The sequence below is a fragment of the Ptychodera flava genome, chromosome 4 (genome assembly GCF_041260155.1).
Source record: "Ptychodera flava strain L36383 chromosome 4, AS_Pfla_20210202, whole genome shotgun sequence".
In the NCBI taxonomy this organism is placed as follows: Eukaryota; Metazoa; Hemichordata; class Enteropneusta; family Ptychoderidae; genus Ptychodera; species Ptychodera flava.
In genome coordinates this window covers 44,787,987-44,813,301 of record NC_091931.1, presented here as the reverse complement: position 1 = coordinate 44,813,301, position 25,315 = coordinate 44,787,987, and the positions used below count along the sequence as shown (strand labels likewise).

The window sequence follows — 25,315 nt, the reverse complement described above, 5'->3', positions numbered from 1 at the left end:
ACACCTTTAATGCAATGTTTTAAAAGGCTAGTACAGCGTGTCTGTAACACATAGGGCTGAATTTCAGTGACTGTGGTTTTACCAATAATGACAATAAGAAGCAAAACCCTAACTTTTGCAATACAGTGCCTGATATTAAAGATTATGAGCATTTTCCGGGAAAAATGTATCTGGAAAATAATGATTGCCAAAAAAGAAGAAATATTGAATGTAATAGTTTCGCTGAATCAGTCCATTTACACTGGTCACGGTGCTGTTGGTTACCCTTAGCAAAAACAAAGAACGAAAAGAAACCCAGAACATCGGGCGCCAGAAAATTTCAACACTGCCCGGGACGTTGAAATGTTTTACCATTGTCAACTGTGGTCAAGACTAGGAAAATAGTGGGCCGACTCGCAGCGATTTCGAAGCTGTTATCCAATTGGGTGGCTGAATCTTACCAATATAATGAAAACAATACAAATAGACTCCCTAAGTGGCTGTGAATAGTGACAATCGACCAATCAGATATAACCTTGCAAACACGCTGCGAGTCAGCCGAAATATGTACGTAAGCACGTGGTCTGACTGAGCTGGAACATCGCAACCTCTGACCCCCCCCCCCCCCCATCGACTGCAAAGTATCATAATCACCCAAGGCATGGTCGGTCGTTGTTTTCTTGTAAACAGAAATTTTGCTTGATGATCATAGATGTAACGAAGAGTCTTAGTCTTGCACACGTTTTGATACATACAACATTAATCATGTATACAAGAGAACTGTCAAACTTACGTCCTTACAATGAAAAATCGACCGTCGACCAAGCCAAGTCTTCGACGTGCCATTTGAAAGGTTAGCAATACATTTCGCCGAAATATACATCATGGAGACGTCATTTCAGCGTGATATATATCTGTTTTGACTTTGTATCAAAATGTACCCTAACGGCAAAAACGCTGTAAAAATCCCGTAAACCTCTCGAAAGATGGGTTCACTGCGAGATACTGAAGGTCAATAATTCCGTACAGAATTCAAGTTTCAGTTAATATTCGAATTCTGTGGATGACACTCTGGTTCCGCATAAAGTATCAATAATGAAGCCAATTTCAAACTATAGACACATCATTTCTGGAGCCTAAGGAAATAGGCGACTTTAGTATTGAAGCGGTCAAGGATGCGGGAGGGGTGCCCTCTAACGACGGAAAATGTTGCATTTAATGACCAATTCAGTCAAGGGTGGGGCTGTCAGTGTACCCGAACTTGTAATCCAAGCTCAATTACAGGTATATTCAAACAAGGTGAATGTAATATGATTGGGAAACCTAAGCTAGTACGACCAGTATGGAGGAAATTCTCAGTATTGGTACTTTTACATGTAACAGACGAAAATCTAATTCTTAAGTTCCAGCACCACGTTAACGACAAAACCGACTCTTTTATTCTGCAAATATAAAAAGTTTAAGTTCCATTCTGTCTCATTGACTTAGATAAAAAACTTAGGAGTACATCGTGCTTTCATATTTGTTGCAACGGATGTTTGGCGGTGCCCCCATCGGTATCACTGTTTCATCACTCTGCCACTGTAACCTTGAGAAACTTTCACCATCAAACTTACAGGTTTGTTGACCCTCCGACCTATTTTGACCCACAAGAGGATGAAGAGGGTAGTTTAACGAACCTTACAGTATCTATGTTTACAGGGGCCTTCAAATTTTCAATATTTTGTTATAATGCAACACACGGGATATGTTTTGTTTCATTAGTTTCAACCAACTTGACCTGATGGCGAAATATGAACCATCATTCTCTTCTAAAACCTTGCTCTATGAAGCCGTGAAAATCCATGAAGCTTTTTTGCAACACTTTCTAAAAAACTACCCATTGTCATGGAAACAACAAAGTGGGGTGTCACCCGTCACATACCATCGACGCTAAAAACAGTTTCCCGAAGTACATGGAAACCATGGAAACCTTTGTTCCAATTTCATACATTCGTCATGGCCTCGACCGATTCGTTCTTTCAGCAACCATTACAAAATAGTTACCATGGCGATAAAGGACTGCTTATTGGGGTATATGTTATCTTGGCTTATTTGGTCATTGAATGAAGGAATACTTATGTACTGATGTCCATATACAATTAAGATTTTAATATACATTAATAATGATCATAGTATTGTGCAAATTTTAGTTGGGACTAGAATTGTCAACAATATGATCGACATTGAACACATGGACATTTTGACCCTACATGTATGTTTGAATAGGAAAAACATGGATTTTGCAAACAGGAGAAAATTACGCAAAATATATCAAAGTTACAGCCGACGGGGCTTCAAAGTCTGTATAAAACTGAGATGACCGCGGTTTTTTCATGGGCTCCCTATAGACATTTAAACACATAGGAAAATGAGACCGACAGTGGAGATTATCCTTGTATGAAATATATTGTATGACCTTTAGGAATATTACCGCTCAGCAGAACTCATGACGACGTTGGTCAAATCTGTGGAAATTTGTCTTTGATCACGAAGCATTAGTTAGAACTGGACCAAGAGAACCAATGTCTTCGTTTGAGGATTGGTCATGAGTTTTATTCCTTGAAGTCATTTTATCATTTCATCATGTAGTTGTGTATCTTCAATAGGTTACTGCCATGCCTAAAAGTTTTCACCAAAGCTGTACTCGGCATTTGCTGTTGGCCAGTTTGTCTCTTTGAAACTTGCGACAACTCAGTAATGCTCTGCTGTGGGGTATCATGAAAGTATAAAATGTGTTGGAATTACAAATATATGAAAAACGGTTTCAAAGAATAAGCCCCTTTACAGTTCTGAGCACCAGTGTTCTATACCCATGATGCCTTTCGAAACTAGCGGCTTCGAGGGTACCACTTTGCGCGTATCGCCTATTCTTTAACACAGGTCTGCTATAACGTGCGGCGTACGGGCCCTCGCACGCTCGGGCCCTTCCGCCGTACGACCTCGGGCCGCAAAAGCCGTATCAGGGCCGTAAAGATTATTATCCGACTTATTCTGTCAAAAAAGTAAGCTAATTATTCATTTTGTATATGTCAATCTATCTGAAAGCTGTTGAATATAACAGTTCGCCAATTATTTACTGTTTTATGGAAATCTGGAGGAAATTTGTGTCGTTCTAATTTATTTACACATACGAATGTTGATCACAATAATCGGCGTTGCTTTTGACAAGAGATTTCATGGAAAAGTATACAATTACTGCCGTCAAATTGAATGTAGAGACTGCACTGAACAATGTAAAGATTACGTACAAAAAGTAATGGTGATTTTAATATCTACAGACGAAATCTACTGAACAAAATTTTTAACTAGGAGACAAATGGGAACCCCTATCATGTAAACAAACACGTAAAACTTGATACGGACACAGCGGCAATCATTGGACCGGAGAATAGAACACCACCAGTCTGACGTTAGTTGAATGAGACATGTCCTGAAGGTGTCTCCTGACTTTGCAATCTCAGGAATGCTTGCTACATGCACACTGACTGTGGATGAAAACAAACGTGAATCCCACAAACATTTTCCAGATTTCCGTAAAATTGATGCGCAATTGGCAAAGTGTTGCAACAGACAGCTATAAATACACCGACATATAAAATATTAATGTGTAGCTCGTTTTCTCACAGAATGAGTCTAAAAACACGCGAAAAATGAATCTTGATATAGTAGAGCTGTGTTAAAGAAAGGGCGATACGCGCAAAGTGGTACCCTCGAAGCCGCTAGTTTCGCAAAGCATCATGGGTATAGAGCGCTATTCCGCGGAACTGTAAAGGGGCTTATTAGCACTGATATGTTCTGCCTTATTTCTTGTATTTTTTGAGTAGAATTTGTCAGGCTGAAAATCTTCAATATTTTGAACCCCCAAAAAAACTTTTTTATATGAAAAACACGTTTAATCTGAAGGCACAATTTGGCTTGCAGGCGTTCGATTATGACATTGCATACTGCAAATGTTACTTTTCGTTGAATGTTTTTGTTTGTTTGTTTGTTTGTTTGTTTGTTTGTTCTAAAGAACCATAGAGCCAAGCAAGCAGATAGAAATTACACCGATGAGAATCATAGAATCGGTTTTCGAGAAATCAGTTTCGCTACTGACTAGGACTCGGTTCCTAAATCGACCGATAGACAAGTGCAAGAGCAGATCAATATGAGTATGGAGGTATACACAAGTAATGGATGAACAATTTGCAATATTAATAGCGACATGAAATGGAGGACAGTTAGCCGCAGAAAAATACCAAAGGAAATATACATTACTGAATAGTACGTGCTGTAAGAGTTATTTGGATAACTGATCTGTTTGCGGAAAACTTGGTTGTTAAGGAAACTAAATCACCATGTTTGACCGCTACGTCTTTCACCCTTCTACTGAGTGTGAGCTGTACTTTTTGAAAAATGTCACATATTTGTCCGCGATACGTGCCTTTTCCTACCAATTGTGAACTGCGCGTTTTTGGATAAATGTCACATCGTTGTCCGCTATACTTATTTGCCTTTTCTCACTAATTGTGAGCTGTACCTCTTCTGTAAATGCTGGATAAGAATAATGCATGCAGTACAAGTCGTATTGAAACTGTTTTGCCTGTGGAGACCGGCAAAACATGACGAGCAAATAACATATTAACCTAACTACCGTGCTTTTCTCGGATGCTTCCACGCGATCACATGACATAAAACATCATGTCTCCTTTGCTAAGCGAAACGACAGACCACAGTGCACAACAATGGACTGAAAATATCATGGCGGTGCGGGTGGAAAACATCGTGAGTGTCAGTGCTTAAAATCTTTTGTGTGGGAAGATAATGCTCAGAGCTGGTACTCGGCATGATTCCGGCGAATGTATTTCGGCACAAAGCTTGAACAATGATGTCAGTAGGTCACAGCTAGGCAGTGTGTTAATTTCCGATTTCACACTTTGTTCTTTTGATAAATAGAGTGATTGCCAATGGCTCTTCCCTTTTGCAGCGAGTGTTATAGTCGATATGAAATTAAAATGAGTATTAAGTATGACAAAACAACCATGGTAAACTAAAGTCTCATAGAATAGGAGGGCACTTTTCTGACCAATCAAGATCCGTTTAATCGCGATATGATAATTAGTTGTAGGACAACCACGTGATATATTTTCTTCACGATTGAAAAGGACTGTCTTCGAACCGATGCGACCATACGCCATTCAGCACTTTCTTCTGCACAACCGACATTGGCCGACCAAAGCTGAAGATTAGCAACATCGGTAAGATTCCGTCCTGTTTTTTTATATCTTTACATTGCTTATATCTTTAAAATTGCATGATTGAGTGATAAGAGAAATAAAAAAATATGAATATGAAGAGTCCCATCAGGGATTTATATTTGAAGTTGTTTTGTTTGAACAGATTGCAGATGAATTGATAATAACATGATCAATATTAAGGTAACTTGTTAAATAGAACACTGACCATAGATAAAAGTGCCCATGATATTTTTTCTCTAAGTTGGTTAAAGAACCCCTGTTTTCGTCCCTTATTTGCTTTGCCGTTATGGTGATATGGGAACTTGTTTTTTCGCTTACGTTGATTTTTGTAATTCATCTCGTATAACCATGCTGTGGATAGCAGAAGTGGACGGATTGTGAATATTTGACAGTGTGAACAAGTTGTTCTTAGGGCAAGTGTAACTCCATGTCCATGTTTTGTTAAATAACGAACAACATTTGACAGCAAACAGTCAAAAACGTATTCGCGTGTACAAAACGTATTTAAGACTAGGTAGATTTTTGTATACATGTTTATTTACGATTCAAGTTCAATGTTTGTTGGAAGAGATATTTATGAAAAGATTCATAAAAACTAGTAAAATGTGCAATTACATAAAAAACGAACAAGTGAACAAAGAATACAGATACAGAAAAGCATGATCTAACTTTTATGACCTTTTGGATCTGCCTGCGACGACCAGATACTTTCATTATAGAATAAAATAGATGCAAAAATCGTCGACAGAAACTTTAAGTTAATTATCACAAGCCTTATCGACGACTTTCTCTTTCACTCCAGAAAATAAACTTGGTGTCTTTTTATAGAAAGAACATTAAGTAAAGCGTGTTTTCAACCCACATCATGAAAAAACAACTTCATTTCAAATTAAAATTTCTGATAGCTACAGAGGTGCAATTCAGTTTGATTACAACTCAACTTAAGCTTAAATCTTATAACGGAAGTCTCGGTCATACAAATACAACAAATACAACAAAAACTGTTGAAACAACTTCATTGGTAAGATTGAACTTCCTCGATCAACAACTTCTGCTAGGTAAGATGAGCAACGTAGTATACCGACCGGTTCGGCATTTCGTCACTTCCACATCAACCGGCAAAACTGAAGTTTCTGAGCTTCAAACATAGGCTGTCTCCCTTTCCGTCTTCATGAAGAAAACAGTTCAATCATTACTAAAAAACTAAATACTGCCAACAAACTGTACATGGGTATACTTCTTTGTACCTCATATGAATATTAGTTGAACGAAGTAATGCAAGGGCCCAGCCACAGATAATAATGCAAAATCGTTGAGAATCAGACGGATTTTCGAAGTCTTGTTTAAAGGGACAAAGTCGCTCTTTTTGACGTTGGATGTTAAGAAAATATGGAATACTTGCATAAAGTCACATAAATAACACATAAATAATATCTCTTTGGATAAAATGGATTTTTCCTATACCGACTTGCTGCTATTCTTATGACGAAAAAGCTTGTATGATGTACAAACTTTATGTAACAATGTATGTACATGCATTGTAAGAATTTCGCGCCGACTTTGACCGTTTTGATTCGCGCGGAATTTGATCGTTTGGTACTAAATGTTTAACTGAATGTTAATCTTGTTAATTTCTTGTTTGCCTGAAAGAAGAGTTTAGGTTATGTACAGTTGTGCCAGTATTTCGGCATGTTTCAAGCAGTCAGACAACACAAACAACTTTTCACATCAAATAAAATTCATGAAAAAAATAAAAGAGCAGCTTCCTCTCTTTGAACAACTGGGTACGTGAGCAGAGTAAGACTGCGCAGAACACTTCAAATCGAGAACTCACCATTTGGTAAATATAGCGAGGTAAAGAAATACCTTGAAAACAATTGGACGTACGAGAAGCGAGCAGTCCAATCCTTCTGGCAAATGTTATACACGTAGTAACCTCATCAAACATAACATGAAAAACAGACTACAACACATTTCACCTCACTTCCAAGATCAATTGATGAGAAGCGCTTCAGAAGGTCCAATCTTTGACTTATATCAAGGCCGGAGTCAAGTTTACATCAAATTAAAGGGAGAGGGTCGTTCCGTCTGCCGCTGCGTGACTTTCTTGATGATAAACATTGCCTCTTCCCAGAAATTGGCTTTGAGTGTCGAGCAAATATGAAGGAAATAATGTTCATATTTGACAAATTTGCCAGCTTTCGAATCACTGCAAGACTTTGCCAAATAAAATTTGGTTCCGTCCCTTCCTTCATGTGAGGTTGTTTCGGCCACCATCACCAGCTCCGATCAAGCCGCCATTTTAGCATTTTTGATATGAACAAGGCATTGGCATATATTGTGAATAGCAACAGACCCGTTGTAAGGGTCCCATATGCGCAGCTGCAGACGTAACAACCCCTCCCTTCGTCCATGCCTGTTACTCTCAATCTATCAATTAAGGGGCAAATTCGATTTGACTAAAACTGTGACGATGAAAATACAATCGCAAAAAGTAAACAACAAGGCGGACAGTAGTCAACGCTGATTGGTCGAAAGTGTTCTCAAGAGATTTCTGAGACAGCACACCAACTTAAAGAAAGAATGCACTCCGGGGACAGATATTCAAGCTCTCAGATGTTTACTTCTCTGGCCTACAGGTGGTTCTTGCTAGTTTTGACGCCAGTGGAGTAAAGGCAGTTTTTCACTTTTTGATTTTTGTGAAAATCAGAAATTTTCCTATAGAGCATATAAAGAAGGTTACTATTTTTTAAATGTCTGTGATTTTTATACCTCCGCTGTCAGATCAAACAGGTTGATTTTCCGTCGTCGTCCGTCGTCGTCGTCCGTCGTCCGGCGTCCGTCAACAATTGCCTTCTCCTCTGAAACCGCAAGTCCGATTGCTTTGAAATTTTACATGCAGTTCACTCAGGGTGACCTCACTTAAGTTTGTTCAAATCGCGGTGAAATTTGCATATTTGTATTTATGGGGCATTTTTTGCTGTTTTTTGGTAAAAAAAATCTTCTTCTCTGAAACCGCTTGTCCGATTGCTTTGAAATTTAATATGCAGTTTACTTAGGGTGATTTCAGTTAGATTCGTTCAAATCGTGGTGTAATTTGCAAATTTGCATTTTTGAGGCAATTTTTGCCATTTTTGGTCAAAAAATGTGTTTCTCAAAAAGTACTGGTCTGATAGCTTTGAAATTTGGTATACAGGTTGCTAGAGATGAACAAAGTAATATATATTGGGGCAAGTTTTGCCATTTTTGGTCAACAAATGTGTCTTTCCAAAACTACTCATCTGATAGCTTTGAAATTTGGTACACAGGTTCCTAAAGATGAACTAAATGATATTTATTGAAATTATGATGAAATCTGTAATTTTGTATTTTTGGGGCAATTTTTGCCATTTTTGGTCAAAAATGTGTTTATCAAAAAGCACTGGTCTGATAGCTTTGAAATTAGATATGCAGGTTCTACAGATGAACTTAATGTGATATTTTGAAATTATGATGAAATCTGCAATTTTTAATTTAGGGGCAATACAATTTTTGCCATTTTTGGTCAGAAAATTATATTCTCAAAAAACTACCCGTCAGATAGCTTTGGTTGACATGTTCTTAGGGATGATCCGATGTAATATATTCAAATTATGATGAAATCTTCAATTGTGTATTTTTGCAGCTATTTTAGCCACTTTTTTCTGGCCACTGAAATGAGCTATCAAAGATTTCCACTTTCTTCATCAACATGTGTCAAAAATAGTTATTCTCTACAAAAACACAGCGGAGCTATATCGGCCATTCGGTCGCTTGTTTGGTAATTTGGCTCTACACTACTAAAATTTGCACTGTGACATCTGATCATTATTCTCGACTTTGAAAGTATCTAATGCAGAGATAGGTTTGAACAATAGTTTAATGTCATTCAGTACATACTACCTTGAACACTGCTCCAAGGGCAAGTAGTATTATATTATTTACTTTTGACCGATAAACCTCTGGGTTGCCTATTTTTTGAATCTTCACGTTTCAAAGCTACCTTGACTAGGATAAAACAGAATGATAATCTGACATTCAAGTCACCAGCCGAACGATATGAATTTGCCCTACGGGGATTTAACGAACAATTTTCAAAAACTTTGCATGACCCTTTCATTCGACATGTAGCCGACCTCCGACTGCAAGTAAACTCGTTCCCCTTTTTTGTAAAATTTACAAAGGCCCGATGAAACTCCAATTCTATGAGTATTAGTAGTGATTTAGGGGACTTCTACGCCTAAGGGCTCTTTTGATCTGGAGTCATTATGAAGACACTTTGCACAGTGTACTTTCCGTTGCTGTGTGCCTGTCTTGATTTGCTTGAGGGCAAGCTTTACCGACGTCAGCAAAGGTAATGGACCCAAAATATAGAGTGGTGTGTTTCCTCAATTAGCTCCATTTATCCTTTGCGGAAAAGCTTTGGCGATCAACTCTGTCTCTGTCTCTGTCTCTGTATTTCTCTCTGTCTCTATCTTTCTCTCCACACACATGTATTATATATATATATATATATATATATATATATATATATATATATATATATATATATATATATATATATATATATATATATATATATATATATATATATATATATATATAAATATATATAATATATATATATATATATATATATATATATATATATATATATATATATATATATAGTTATAGTACAAAGTAAGGTTATATGATATGTGCAGAACAGGACAGTAATTTTGTGCTTAACTACGTGGCTTTATTCATTCTTTCGTGTAGGCTTTGACGATATATACATATACTTTAGTTTAAATACTTTACTCTTATAATATTTTGGTCGTAAAATTCTGTATGACGTTATGTATCCATGAAATTAGCTCTTGATTTATAGGTGGTGGATTGACGGTCCAGCTGGATGATTTAACGTTATCGGCAATATCTGTTACTATCTGAGAGCATTTCTTGGCTTTAATCTTCACTGTAACTGCCTTCCCACTGTTGTTTAAAGTACGCGGCATTTTTGAAGAACTCTTTTTCCTTACATGTGTGTCGGATATTTATCTGTTGATGGCCTAGGGAAACGATTTGATTGTTGCAGAGGTTGTAGTTGATGTGTACCGTTAGCTCGTTTCGTTTGAAGGTATTTTACCCATTTAAAAGTTTGGGATGTCGAAACAGTGAACGATGTCCTAGGGTGATGAATGATATCGAATGATAAAAGCGTAAAAATGAAGCGTCTAAAAAGAAAATCTTCCGTAAAGGTCGGAACGGCTTCCCGTATAATATGATGTCGTCACGATCCCACCTTCTAAGTGATTAACTACGCATATATACCCTATCTACGGAAGGCCATCAGTTGTTTGATGATCGCCACCAACTAGCTTTGTAAGATTTATTTTACTCGTGTCTGTATCAGTAAGGTACATTATTCTCCCTGTTTCAATCGGCTCAAAACAAAGTAAACAAGAGTAAACAAACAAAACAAAGTAAACAAGGGTAAACCGACAACTGAAAAATAATTATGGACTAACAAGCAATTACACTAACAACTATCAATAATGTACCTGTGTTGATTCAAAATGTGTGGAACGTTCAAATAATCGAAAACACATCTTCTAGCACAACTTACAGTATGCAAACATTGAAGCCAGTGAAGGGCAGCTTTAATAATAAAAGTGTCATTTTAAAAACCGAAACGACATTACCCCTTTCAATATCACTGCGGCAAAACTTGATATCTGGACTCCAGGAGCATATCGTCTTAAGGCCAAGAAGAATAGTTATTTTTTCCCACGTAATCGTCGCTTCTACTTGATCCAATTTGGAGTATTTCTTTTTAATTGCAGCAAATTTATACTTCCGTATGGCACTTTTAGGGCATTTTGTTTTGCATACTTTTTACAGTTTTTTGTTTCCTTCTGGGAGCATTTGGAAATGTTGAGATTTTGTTCTGTCACTGCCGGTATATGTAATGTCTCTACTTTTGTGAAACGTTTGTAAAATCTAGACTCCACGTGATCAGTAACAATGCAACGTGTTTGGGATTTGGCTGGGAAAAATCGATCTACACTTCTGTAGCTTAGCCAAAAATCTTAGGAACAATACTCTTTCTGTGAACGAAGTAAATGTTGTGTTTTTCAATTAAAATGAATCCAATGAAAATTACAAATTCAAGGTTTTTGATAATTGATATTTGGTACAGTGACTGTGTCTTCGATGAGGCATATTTTAAGAATACCTCGGGGTGTCGACGATAGCAGATACATCTATACGTTCTACCCTTCCTTCTTTATCAAACTCCTCCAAGACGTCAATGTTTTAACAATTGTCACCTTCTAAGTAGTTGTCTATTGTGACAATATTTGCATAACAGTTTATACCTAAGTATGATGTCGCATTTGATTTTGTATTTCTGAAGAAGATAGAAGGCGCGCTGCTTAGACATCAAGACTGACATACTCAGCGCCATCGATTGAAAACAAAGTAGACACCTTGATTCATCCCCGTTTTTAAAAGGCTAACGTACTTTTAATGATGACATAAATGGACAGAATTAGCCTTAGTGATGCACTGGCGAAGGACACGCGAGTTTCAACGACTGCTTTCTTGAGAACCTTAACAAGCCTTCCAAAGTGGAGACAGACTATGGCATTGTGGAAAGTGGAGAAAGACTATGGCATTGCTTTTAAAAGAGAGAATTTGTTTCGTTTGATTGCCCTCGGTAAGCAGAGCGATTCTTCCGGTAAATTTGATAATGCAACTGATCAGCAATAGTAGATGAATTTGTTACAACGCTGATTGCGAAAAAGGCTCTCTCTCTTTTATCAAATGGCAAATATTTTGGCGCTTTTAGAAACTGAAACCTTCAAGTGCAAATCTTTGCAAGTTTTAATCACCATGGAGGGACCGTGTACAAGTAAACAGTGTCTTGTCCAACACGTAGTGTGACTGTTCCGTGCGATGGCATATTTCATGTCAACATCTGCATTCGGTTTGTGTTACTAGCGTCGCTTTCCGTTTTCTTCCTTAAAACTTATTCCAATTTTTGAGTTTTGCGGTTATATGGGAAAGAAATTACTCAATTCTAAATACTACTTTCTGCTACAATCATGCCATGATGCAATCTATAAAAATCGAGATTAAACTTTAAATAGTTTTGAGTTTATTAGTCCCCGCGGACGTAGTCCGGGGGACTATTAGATTGGGTTCCGTCCGTCCGTCCGTCAGCATCTGTAACTAAAAGATGCAAGACTCAATTTTATTCAAACTTGGTACAAGGACAAGGTACTCTGGGGTTCATATGCACGTCAATTTGTTTTGCGATACGATCCAATATGGCCGCCTGGCGGCCATTTAGTTTCGATTTTTTCATGTTGAAAGCCATTACTCAGACATGCACAGACTTGTTTTGTTCAAACTTTGCAAAAGGACAATGTGCTATGACATACATATGCATGCCAATTTTTGTTGCGATACGTCCCTAATATGGCCGTCTGGCGGCCATTTTGTTGCGATTTTTTCATGTTTAGAGCCATTGCTTAGACATGCCAAAACTTGATTTTGTTCATACTTGGCACAAGGACAATGTGCTATGACATACATATGCATGACAATTTTTGTTGGGAAACGCCCCCAATATGGCCGTCTGGCGGCCATTTTGTTGCATTTTTTTCGTGTCTGACTCTATTATTCAGACATGCCAGATCTGATTTTGTTCAAACTTGGCACAAGGACAATGTACTTTGACATACATATGATAGCTGCCAAACAACAGCATATCCAAGGCCTGTCTGGGTGACTTGGCCACGTACCCTTTCCTGGGCCCCCTCCTGAGCCTTATGCTCATACCTAATTGTGGACTTCCAATCAATGCTACAAAAGTGGTTTTTTGGTGGATGTATGTTACTATGGGACCAACATGCTTTCTTGTATTAAAGTATGTTTCAACTATTGGATTTATGCACTTTCAATGTATTACAATGACAGAATTTATATTTTGCGGGGACTATGTCATTGACAATGACTTGTTTAACTTAAAAAAATGAATTCAGCAGGCCGATAATATATTGATCAGAGTTTCTTCAAAATGTCATTTATGATATGATGTAAATGGTAGTTTGACATTATGACGTTTACAAACATACTTTTCACAACAAATGGTCCACGAACTCATGACTCAGTGTTGCCATCTTAAAAAGGATTTTCAAAAAGAACATATAGTGACTGACAAGCTTTATTTTATGTTTTCAGAATTTTGCGGATGATATCAAGTAGAAAAGTTATTCAACATGACTACAAGGCTTTCAAACCGACCAGCAAACAATCCTTAGAAGTACAGCATCGGGTTCTTGGCCGTATCTACCACATGTGGATTTCAGAGTTAAGCTTAGTTATCAACCAACAATCATTGGACTGGTCGCTGCAGTAGACTGCGGAAGAGTGGATGGTGACTGAAAATACGGATGTCCAACTAAAGCTACGAATCAAGTTCTGCCTGAGAAGGTCAATGCTGTAGATATAGTTACAAGGCAAAGACCTTGACAACGAAAGATTGATCAAAATTCGGCTTCGCGACGACAACAAACATTAATAGATCAAATCATGCCGTCAAGTGAGGCGCCTGACAATACATTACCGTTAAGCACTCTGTACGTTGACTTGATGAAGAATGTGAGCGGAGGATCGGATTTAGAGACAAATTTAACTTCTAATTATGTATCATCAATAGATAGTTCAAAAATATTTGCACCGATTATCAGTACCCTTGGTATCGTTGGGAATTTTCTTGTATGCTATGTTATACTGCGAGTTCAGGAACTGCGCACACGTACTAATATGTTAATTTTGAATCAATCAATCATCGACTTTACTAGTTCAGCGTTCCTCCTTGCCCGTGTCTTCGGGACAAAAGGTTTACACATTCCACCGGGGATAGCCGGTCAGATCATTTGTAAACTCTGGCTTTCCAACCATTTCTTTTGGGCCACTTACGTGGCATCCACTTTCAATCTGGTTGCTGTCACACTAGAAAGATTTTGCCATTGTACATCCTATATGCCATTACAATCACTTTACCATCAAACGGGTTAAAATTGCATGCGTATTGGTGTGGGTCCTTGGCCATGTTTACCAGTCATATGGCTTCTTGATCTACGGCAACACAAACAAGGGTTTCTGCAGTATCAATTACCCGAGCGGGTCGCTTCAGATCGTTGTAGGGGTCATAGTTTTCCTTGTACAATATCTACTGCCACTTTTAATTCTTTGCTTTGCTTATGTCAGCATGGCAGTAGCTCTTCGAAAACAAGCTATCCAGCAATCGGCCAACTCGAAGAGTGCCATGGTTCGCGCAAGAAAAAACGTAATCAAGACTTTGTGCCTCGTTTCGTTCAGTTACGCTATTTGCTGGGGCCCAAATCAAATAGTTTACCTTGATTTCAATCTGACTGGCAGATTTTCAGTAAATGATCGCGTGAGAGAGATTACCATTGTGATGGTGTTCTTGAACATGTGCGTTAATCCATTGATATACGCTCTAAAATACAAACAATTTCAGAAGGGATGCAAGACTGCATTCTCCTTTAAGAAAACTTCGCAGGTCGTGCCCATCACTTAATACATCAAGTGAGGAATCCTGCATTCAAGAAATGGGGTAGGATTGGGTGGGATGGGGTGGATGTGATTATATCCGTGTGTTGCCTAGCACATAGTACATCAATTAACCAGTCCTTCATTTAAGAAATATGGGTGAGGGGTGGTATATTAATATCACTTGATCAGCAGGATGAAAAGGACATACAAATGGAAAAGACAAGAACAGAAATAGAAATAACAAGTTGTACTACTACTACTACTACTAGAAAAGGAAAAATGATGTTATGCGAAAGCTTTTTCCAAAATGAACAAAATATTGACGAAAATACACTTAGTATGAAGTTAACGTTACAATTCGACCGCTTATTAATCTGACCTTTTTAAATGTATAATTCTGCATTTAATTATAGTGTTTGTTGTTGGCTAACTTCTCAAAATTACGATGTAGACTTAAAGTCTTGTAATAACCTTTATATAATTTCATGAAATGTTGTAAAGCCAGTTCTTAGTTATTCTTTAGACACATTTTACCGTTATTTCAAATAAGAATGATCGACGAAATTGATCTTATTATTTATCACACTTCTGTGATTGGTTTAAGAAGTTGTTACAAAATATTTCCACTGTAGCATGACTGACGAGTTGTGACTGTGCTTAAAGTTGGAGACTTTAAGCACACAACAAGAAGAATACTGTACGGTACGCTTAAGATACTGGGAATCGTACTGCACTGTGATATTTAGGCAGCTGAGTCAGAGTCAAGATGTATTATTGTTTTTGCCTTGCCAATTCTTCTGGTCTCTTGCTAAAGAAACCACGATTCAAGGACTCCGCAAGAGGTGATACTATGCATATAGGTATACCACAAGCTACACGGGGAAAGAAAGACTTAGGTGCAAGTGCATAAAATCAGACTAATAAGTTCCAACCGGCAGACTAATTTTATTGTTTTATCTATACAAATACAGCGGAAGCCCGGGTGTTTGCCTTGACCATAAACATATATAGAGGTGTGAGGTAACTTTACAACAAGTACTGATAGGTGTAGTAAATTGTGGAACGACGCCTCATATCAATTATTGAAGTGAGATAACATTTTGATCAATTTCATTATGCATTCTCAGTTGGAAATAAGTGTTTACACTTATTTATGTCATAAGCATATCAGTTGAAAAATCAATGTACGGTAGTCACATATGTGTTACTTTAAGGGTAAGCTACATTCAGAAGATTGCAATCTATGTTTATAGGTCATTTAACAATTATCTGTAGTCAAGACATTGTGACTTTTCGGGGTGCGACAAAATTTAAGGATTTAAAATGTTTGGTGACATCAAAGCTGGGTACATTATACCATTAAATAAATGTGGACCAGTTCACTTAGATTAGTCACCCACTTTTTTGTGACGTTTTAGAAAATAATTTGAGTCATTTTTCATTCACTAAGTGACATTGTATACTATTCTTAAATCGTATATCGCATTTTATAGCAAGACTTTTGAAAAAAAGTGAGAACAAAATAGTAATACTCAACTGCACCGCAAAGACTTAAATAATTCCAACACAGTACGTTTAGTAGCAAATCCGTAAAACTATTCCACTTGAAACGACTTTTAACATACAAAAAAAACCAAAAAAAAACCCCAAAAAACCGTCGATTTCAACCATTTTTTCTTTGCGTGTGCACGGGACGCATTTCTCACTAGATTACTGTTGTTTTTTACGCTTCATTGCTGATCTTGTTGATTGCGTTGAGAAACTTACACACACATATCGCTTGACATGTACAACTTACAATGTATACATTATGTCTTTACTTTCACTAAGTTTGCTATGATAACACACATGTCAGTTGAATTTTCCTCTTGTCACACTGCCCTCAAGATTTGTGATTTCGTTTTATTTTTTGGTTCAATTTCAAATGACCACGGAAGCGGACTTGACTAGCATTCGCTATTTTTCCGTCTCTCATTACCCTTTAAACCCACAACAAGTGTTATCGTATTTCTGAAATGTTATATTTCTAGATTGATCTTTATTACTCTTGTTTTCAGATTATTGTACAGGATAGGACATTGGCTTATGGGCATACTGTGAACAGAATGTCTAGGGTAAAAAGAATTACAGTAATGAAGGGTCGATTGATTGATTATTTGATCTGTACATATCCCTTAGTACCAAGAACCTACGAATTCATACAATAACTAAGCTCGCATTAAATCAGAGGCAAATGAATCGATGTGTGTGTGTTGTGTTATCATTGAAGAATGTGAACAGAATGTATACTGTGAACAGAATGTATAGGGTAAAAAGATATCCAAAATAATATTACAGTAATGAAGGGTCGATTGATTGATTATTTGATCTGTACATATCCCTTAGTACCAAGAACCTACGAATTCATACAATAACTAAGCTCGCATTAAATCAGAGGCAAATGAATCGATGTGTGTGTATGTGTTATCATTGAAGAATGGAAAACTTTGCACAGATTTGCACGGAATGCTCGTCCATAAATTGTGCAGGGTGAATAGCAAGTGGATAAAATGTGGCACATACAATTGTTTAGGTCAATCTTTCATGTGTATATTTATCTTTTCATACAATGAATTAATAAGTTTTTACCTAGAATTTATTATTTTCAAAATCGTACTGTTAATAAATTCGCAAATAAATGTCAAATGAATATATATTACAAATTATTTCTTTTTTTATATATCCTGCATATTAGAAAATTTATAATTGATTAAACAGCATAGGTTGCTGTGCTTGTGACATACAGAAAGGTATATTTTTGATGCAATATTCAAAGAAGAACTATACATGATTTGATGTGTTACTAATGTAAAGGATTCAATGTTCTGATTACGCATACACCAAACAAATGCAGAAAAGTATATTTCAATTTTTGGAGGACGCAAAGTTTGCTTCGCAGGATATAGTAAATCATCATGCAAGGCCATGTTGTTGCAGCTGACCTCACAGTGTCCTGTATCGTGTAATAATATTTGTCTGATGGATAAGAGTACAAATTGCTCCCGAGTCCCGTGGCTTGGATAATTCAAAATATGAAACTGCCAGTAATTTTATTCTTTTTAATCATGCTACCTTTTAAAGCCCCAATAGCTGCGAATTTTATGCATTATTTTTATGGTTTTATTTCAAACAATGTTAGCTCATATAAATGTGCTAACTGGGGGACATGTACAGAAGTATCACTGCTCGCTGATTTGGACCATTCCTACGCATTTTAATAGGTTAAATAATAAACAGGTGCCACACTCATAAAATGGCACCCCAACGGAAAGGTACAAAAAATTCAGTATTTCCTGCGCATACACATCGTGATCATAAAGGAAACACGTATGATGCCATTTACTTGAATGCACAACACACGATGGCCAACATTTTGTTGCTGTAATCTTTGTTTTCTCTGTCGCATGATTAATTTTTTAAAAATCTCGGGAAATCTAAAATGATGTGATGTTAAAACGTTTGAATTTACATGTCACTTTCGACACATATTTAATGGGTTTTATCCAAAGCAAACTTTTGCGAAACTGAGGATATTTTGAGATCGGTTTATTTCACATTTGCAGCTATTGGGGCTTTGAGCACTAAAATAGCAGGGGGGGGGGGGTCCCTTGCAATTTCTTTCATACTGAGATTATAGTGAACGTAGGTCTCTGTTGAATCGTATCTTAACCGGGTTTTAGTCATGAAATGAAACCAAATCCTACCTAACCTAACCTAACCTAACCTAACCTAACCTAACCTAATCTAACCTAACACTCATCCATCCATATAATATATCTGATTATTTCTTCGATTGTGTGAACCCTTAGTATCTAATATGACACATTTTTAGCAGCGACAATCTACAGCGTGTGGAGGGGTCGCAGTAAAAACAAATTGTAAAATCTTAGCTCGGTCACTGAACCACTCTTTTTGAGAGTGGGGATTTGGCAGAGCGTTTCTGTATGTGGCTTCTCTGCTAGGTGACTGACTGCCGTGTGTTGTGGATTCGAACCCGATTAAAACTTACCGCATATTCCATTTACTTCAACTCCAAAGTCTCATGAGTTACTAGAAGAATACCGATATAGGCTGAAGTTGTTGGTTCTCTGCCTGAGGTCGGCTCCTCCAATCCATGTCCTTGGATACAAAATAAAACCTTATCATGAGCTGAATTTATCGAGAATATTACACCCAATGGGCAAATCGTCTGGTAGTGTAGTCTAACAGGATATTCAGTGGACACGTCTGAACCCATTTCTGATGCCTGGACCATGTGAAGACAATCACAGGCCCTAAAGGGTCCAAGTCTATGCCATTTGTAATACACAGAATTTTGGTTGTCTGCAGCTATCTGTCACAGTGGGTGCAGATCTAAACAGATCGGCATGAATCTTGCAATAAATACAATTTGCAATGCTGCCATTTCATCAGGAGAGAGAGAGAGAGAGAGAGAGAGAGAGAGAGAGAGAGAGAGAGAGAGAGAGAGAGAGAGAGAGAGAGAGAGAGAGACTTTTTAGAAATGTCTACCCGAGAGATGTAGAAAGACAGATATTTTTTAGAAATGTCTACCCTGAAAACTTACGGATAATAGATTAGCTAGCTCTTGAGATCTTAATTACCATAACCTTCTTGTTGTTTGTCACTGTTTCCAATTACATATAACGGTCAGAATTCATAAAGTCGGCTTTCTTAAAATGTGTTGAACTTTGTACCAGTTGTAACAAAAGTTTTCTGGGGAGAAAATTACCTCCGTAACACCATTACACAGAGGGAGATGTGCAACTTTAAGGAAGCCATCTGGGGAAATCTAAAATCTGATCTTGGAGCTATTCCTTGACTCGATTTCCCTAACAGTTGGTACCATGGATGAATTTGTGGACACTCTCGAACATCTCATTATGTCAGCTATTGAAGACCACGTGCCGCGAATCAAACTGCGTCACCGTTTCCCATAAAGCTTCCTGATATGATGCAGAGCTAATCGAACAATCAAAACTGAAAGAACGTAGAAGTCATGCCAAGAGACGCATGCCTGAGACTGAGAATGTAGAACTCTTCAAGCAGGCTCGTATCTCATTCCAGAAATTCGCGAAAATGAAAGAATGATTATGTTGCGTCTTTGGCAGCAGAAATCAAGAAAAACCAAAAGCGATTCTTCTCCTTTACCTCAACCTGTATGAAAGGCACAAAGTCGCGTATTGAAGTGTGTCGAAGACGTGTCAAAACAGACAGTGAAGGAGGCTTTGCATCCAGGAAATTCTTTGTTTGTACCTTTGCACAAAAAGGGTACCAAAGCAAACGTTAGAAATTATGTCCCAGTGTCCCTCCTATCAATTGTTTCAAAATCTCTAATATCAAGACGACGATATAACCACGTAAAGTTTTATCTCTAAAACAGCATGATTTTCTGCCTGAGCGATCCTGTGAGACGCATCTATCTGTCTTGCTCCATGAAACTCGTCTTGCTGTTAATGAGACAAAACAGTTCGGTGCCAAATAAACAGAGCAAGAAGCAAGGCACAGAGCAAGGCACATGATAAAGTTAATAATAAATATTTAGTACACAAACGTAGTGAGTATTTGGTAGTTACCTGATTGATAGATCCCAGCTACTTATGTTAATGGCTGAAGATCAGACCCTGTTTTATGTAATTCGCGGGTTCTGCATAGGTCACTACTAGAGCAAGTATGTGTCATTCTTTATTCGAACGACATTTTCAGCAATTTGAAGTGAGGCAAATTAAGCTTTGCAGACGATCTGCGGTTGTTTAAGAAAATACGTAGTGTAAATGACTCTTCAATATTACAAGACGATATCAATTACTTGTCCACTTGGTCAGAGAAATGGAAAATGCATCTTATTGTTAATTACACCAGGTGTGTACTACGTCGTGTATCTTCGAAAAGATTTTCGATTGACATGGCTTATAACATTGGCGTACACAATTTTGGGACAGATTAGTTACAGTGATCTAGACGTGACACTAGCCCGCAAGTTAACAACCCTTGTTACTTCCATTATTACTGCAGCTTAAAGACTACTTGGCATTCTAAAGAGGTTTGGGAAAGGTTGTCGGTAGATGCCCTGCCCTGGGTTACAAAACGTTCGTCAGAACTAAACTTGAATGTGCCTCAGCTGTTTGGATCTGCATTGACAAAGTGTACTCAGACAAGCTAGAAGCTGTTAAGCGTTAAATATATGTGTTATGTTGTAAAAGTAAGGTTTGCTGATTATTCATATGATGATCTGTGAATCAAATTTAATTTACCAATGCTGCCTAAAAGGCGCAAATATTTTGTTTTTTATAGAAGTAAATTAATATCCTTCTTGATTGCCTTCCGATTTTCCATTTATAGTTTCCCGGGCAATCAACTAGACAGAAAAGGATATTACATGAACATGGTGATAGAGTTAAATTTGCAACAAATTCACCATTTTAATCGCATTCACAGCTATATATAGATTTAATCAATGTTTGCAAATTTTTAATGTTTTCTGCCTCTAGCTTTAAAAAAAATTTGTTTTTAATTTTCTTGTCCCGTAAATACATTTAATAAGTTTTTACTAAAATCTTCAATTAGTGTGGTTCGAGTTCGAAATAAATAAATATACACCTTACGGAACTGTTTCGGAAAGACTGGTACTCAACTGTGTGTTTTATTATTATCTTGTTTGGATATCAGTCTAAAGTCTGACTTGCGGTGTTTCCATGATGCTTTATTGTTAATGGATCACCATCTTTATCATTTTATTGAATCGTAATTACTCTCCATTTATAGAACGTCATGTTTAATGACACATCAGTGTCAGCACTTAGCATATATGCGCCTGTTCGTCGCTGTGTCGTATAGAAATTACTCTGTGCTATTGTTGTCCGAAAGAGTCTGGCCTCTATGCCCGAAAACATCATTTTAGCTCGAGATGAGGGTCTTCACCCTTGGTTTGTTGCCTTGGCAGCTTGTTATTGCAACATGTTTGCATTTGGGCTTTATCAAGCTGCAGGTCCCTTACTTGTAGCTATTCAGAAAGAATTCAACTTAAGTGGTACACAAACGTCATGGCTTTTGTCCTTACTATTTGCGGTGCAGTCAATATTAGGTAGGTTTTATTCCGGATGTTCGCTTGTGTACGATGGCAAAAAAACTATTTCTAACAATAGTTTTCAAGTGTAGTCGTAATATTTTTATATGAAAGGTTTCAAAACAAAAAACACATTTCAATTTTATGCATTTCTTCTGAAAATTGGAAAATACTTAGCAAATCCATTACTGTTTTGATAAAAATATAGAAAAATAGCTGAGTATTACATTATCATGTGCATTGACTATTTTGTGAAATATATACCTTGTTATGAACACAGCATTATCAAAAATTGTGACGATATCGTAAACAGTGTTGACACGAAGCGGACGTCTTCTACTACTGACCTTAGAGGGAAACACCATTTACCAAAACACCCCAAAAGGTTAGTAATATGATACTGCATGAAAGACTTACCAGGACTCAAACATATTATCTTTCACAATTACAGGTCCGATATCAAATGTGGCAACTTCAAAATATGGATATCGATTGACTGTTTTCACCGGAGCGGTTTTGAGCGCACTCGGTGCATTCCTCAGTTCATTCGCTAGGAACGTCGCGGTCCTCTATTTTAGCTTCAGTGCAGTTATTGGTAGGTAACTACGTTTTAGGTCCTGCATATTTAATCAAGACATCTGCAAATAACCTCTTTAAAAAACTCTTTTTATCTGAAAGAAACAGCCGAAAAATTAAACGCTATCCTTAATATGGCCACAAGCTTGCGACGTGACAATGGAATGTCCATAAGAGTAATGGATTAACGCAAAATTTGCTTTTCCGTTTATTTGAATCGTAATTGATAACCTTGAACTAACCTTTTGGTTTTAAGTAAGTTTACAAATTAAAATAAGTAATGACAAAATAAAAAATATAATGTTTTCAGAAAATTCGCATGTCAAATTGCTATTTTCAATTATTGTATTGTAATCAGAAATTTCATATTACAGGATTAGGATATACCCTTGTTACAAGCCCATCAATAGGTATAATCGCCTTGCACTTCGATAAATGGTACGTCATTGCTAACGCGATCGTTATGTGCGGAAGCTGTTTTGGAATCATCATGCTGAATCCCTTGTTTCAAGCTCTGATAGATAATTATGGATGGAGGAACACATTATTTGTGATTTCGGGACTTCAATTACAGATGTGCCTGTGCGCTCTCTTATTTACGAATCCGATGAATGTCACTGACCCATCACCAACGACTGACGGAACTGGCATACCTTACCAGATAAATGAGTCTGTACAAATTGATCAGTTTCAGGGAAACACTTCATCATGTAAAGATATCTTTTGTAAGATTTTACAGAGTTTGGAATGCAATTTGTTAATTAAGTATAAATCTTTTCTATTTTTCGCCATTTTGATTTTCTCAGGAACTGGTTTTGGGTTTATAGGTTTGTCGACATACATATTCATGAAAGCGGAATTTTGTCGGCTGGCGTCATCACTGGAAATATCACTTTTAGTGTCCATATTTGGTGTCTTTAATATAACAGGGAGAATTGCGACAATACCATTGTTAGTTAAAAAGAATGTACTTTTTACAAGTTCCAGAATTTATGGATTTAGCTTGCTTATGACAGGAGTAGCGACTATTATAAGTGTATTCATTGATACATACGTTCTTTTTGCGGTGTATGTAAGTTTTACTGGTTTATTTAGTGGATTGTGTTTACCCTGCGTACCACTTTTGATTGTCGATTATATTGGCGCTGAGAAAACAACTGCTGGTATGAGTATTCTGACTGTCTGGCTAGGTGCTGGAAGTCTCATAGGTCCAAATGTCGCAGGTATGATTTTGTTATTTCAATCCATTTCTCCTATCTTAAAGTTATTGTATCATTTCTATATCTTATGTAACATTATTTTGTATTGTCAAATCCATAATATTACAATGACGAAAATTCACTATTGTAAAAATGATATTTACGAGTATCAAAGATTTCGAAATAAGGATGATAACACAGCTAGATCTGATTTTAACGCGAGGTTTCTCTTCTACAGGTCTTTTGTACGACATCTCTGGTAACTATGACAACTCCTTCTACTGGTATGGTACATGTATGGCTGTTTCTGGAATAGCCTTTCTCACCATAGAACCGTTCTTGAGACCAAGTGACCGGAACTCAATAGAGGAGGAGCATTTAATCGAATTCAATAAAGCCACAGTTTTGAATTCATATGAAGCTATGAAAGAATAAGTGTCTGAGTATTAAGAAATGGAGGAGTGGAATAAATTGAAAGGAACTCATAAACTTTAATATTAGCACTTCTTCAGTTCAGTTTTATGATAGTTCACGTAACGGGTGTATAATAGTAAGTGTATTTATAAGACTTAAGGAGTATAAAACCATTTCTTATTCTTAGTGTGTATAAATTCTGTTTTGATAAAATCGATATTCCAGAGTCTCCTAAGATTATTAAGTCAAGATCTCGTTTGTAAGTTCACAAAGCTAGCCCCAAACCCCCGCCCTTTCAGGATGCATATGCTGCAGTTCTTACACTTCTTTCTATGTGATATTTAATTATCCTTCTAATTATTGCAGACGATATGTAGCGTCGCCAATCCCTTGTTTCAGGCTCTTTGTCCTGTTTCTTTCATTGTAAGCCACGCTCTTTAAAATTATTTATAAGTGTATTTATGAGTATTTGTAAGTACACGCCACTACATAGATGATGACATATTGGATAACATTCTTCCATTGACAATATAATAATAGGTCATTGTCAAACGTTCTTGTCGCTGTATGTACATTTGTATTTTTGAGGACTTTGACAGCATAAAAACTATTTAGAATAGTGCATAGTGTCATCAATAAGCTTCTGTTCAAACAGCCTTTGAATATTTATTTGAGGGATGATAACCTATGAGCCGAAATCCTCCCTTAGACAACACCGGATACTCGACCGAGTATAGTCCCCTACATTGAGAAAGGAGAAAAGGACATGTAGAGTAAGGTGTTTATATCACTCTACATTTTATAATGTCATTTACTTCTGTAAAATTAGATCTATACTAGGTAGAGATAATGGCAGTAGTAGTAGTATTTGCACAGAGGCTTGTGATGTATTCTGCGATCGTTCCCGCACTTGTGAGACTGAAGTGTTAATCAGTGTGTGATATCTTCCACAAAACATATAGGGCTTATATATCTCCACTAAGGTAGTTCTTAAGTAATCAATCTTTGACAAATTTATTTATTTGTCTTTGCGAATAGAATGTATTAATGCCAAGACGAAATGTAGTGTAGGGACGATGAACACACATCTACAGACATTTAGGGTAGCCCCTGCTGCCTGTCAGCAAATACATGTATGATACGGTCGGGCTGGACATGGGCGAAGTGGCTACAAG

General features: G+C 37.1%; 1 long non-coding RNA gene across 1 annotated transcript; it reads left to right on the top strand.

The window, feature by feature from the left end:
* The first annotated feature begins 21,668 nt into the window (after positions 1 to 21,668).
* On the top strand, positions 21,669 to 23,750 carry LOC139131921 (uncharacterized). The gene is made up of 3 exons (XR_011552214.1): positions 21,669 to 21,969; positions 22,403 to 22,546; positions 22,902 to 23,750. It is a non-coding gene; the product is annotated as an uncharacterized lncRNA (long non-coding RNA).
* Positions 23,751 to 25,315: the final 1,565 nt, after the last annotated feature.